This window comes from Arachis hypogaea, chromosome 11, assembly GCF_003086295.3.
Source record: "Arachis hypogaea cultivar Tifrunner chromosome 11, arahy.Tifrunner.gnm2.J5K5, whole genome shotgun sequence".
Taxonomy (NCBI): domain Eukaryota; kingdom Viridiplantae; phylum Streptophyta; class Magnoliopsida; order Fabales; family Fabaceae; genus Arachis; species Arachis hypogaea.
The window spans coordinates 60,177,213-60,177,947 of NC_092046.1; the positions used below are offsets into that span (position 1 = coordinate 60,177,213).

The window sequence follows — 735 nt, forward strand, 5'->3', positions numbered from 1 at the left end:
CCTTGTTTCATTCATGAAACTCACAGTGGCCTTAGATAGATCAAAGACTAAGTTTGCTAAATTAGAAGTATTTTGTTCAGAGTTCTCTGTCTGTTGCTGAGTGGATGATGGAAAAGGCTTGCTATTGCTAAACCTGTTTCTTCCACCATTATTAAAGCCTTGTTGAGGCTTTTGATCCTTCCATGAGAGATTTGGGTGATTTCTCCATGAGGGGTTATAGGTGTTTCCATATGGTTCACCCATGTAATTCACCTCTGCTATTGCAAGGTTCTCAGGATCATAAGCTTCTTCTTCAGAAGATGCCTCTTGAGTACTGTTGGATGCAGCTTGCATTCCATTCAGACTCTGAGAAATCATATTGACTTGCTGAGTCAATATTTTGTTCTGAGTCAATATGGTATTCAGAGTATCAATTTCAAGAACTCCCTTCTTCTGAGGCGTCCCATTACTCACAGGATTCCTCTCAGAAGTGTACATGAATTGGTTATTAGCAACCATGCCAATGAGTTCTTGAGCTTCTGCAGGCGTTTTCTTTAGGTGAATGGATCCACCTGCAGAAGTATCCAATGACATCTTAGCTAATTCAGACAAACCATCATAGAATATATCCAGGATGGTCCATTCTGAAAGCATGTCAGAAGGACACTTTTTGGTCAGTTTCTTATATCTCTCCCAAGCTTCATAGAGGGATTCACCTTCTTTCTGTCTGAAGGTTTGAACATCCACTCTAAGCTT

The 735-nt window shown here is 40.3% G+C and overlaps 1 non-coding gene across 1 annotated transcript; it reads left to right on the top strand.

Annotated features, from left to right (window-relative positions):
• Nucleotides 1-627: 627 nt before the first annotated feature.
• LOC112724377 (small nucleolar RNA R71) lies at nt 628-735 on the top strand. Its single transcript, XR_003163542.1, has one exon. It is a non-coding gene; the product is annotated as a small nucleolar RNA R71 (small nucleolar RNA).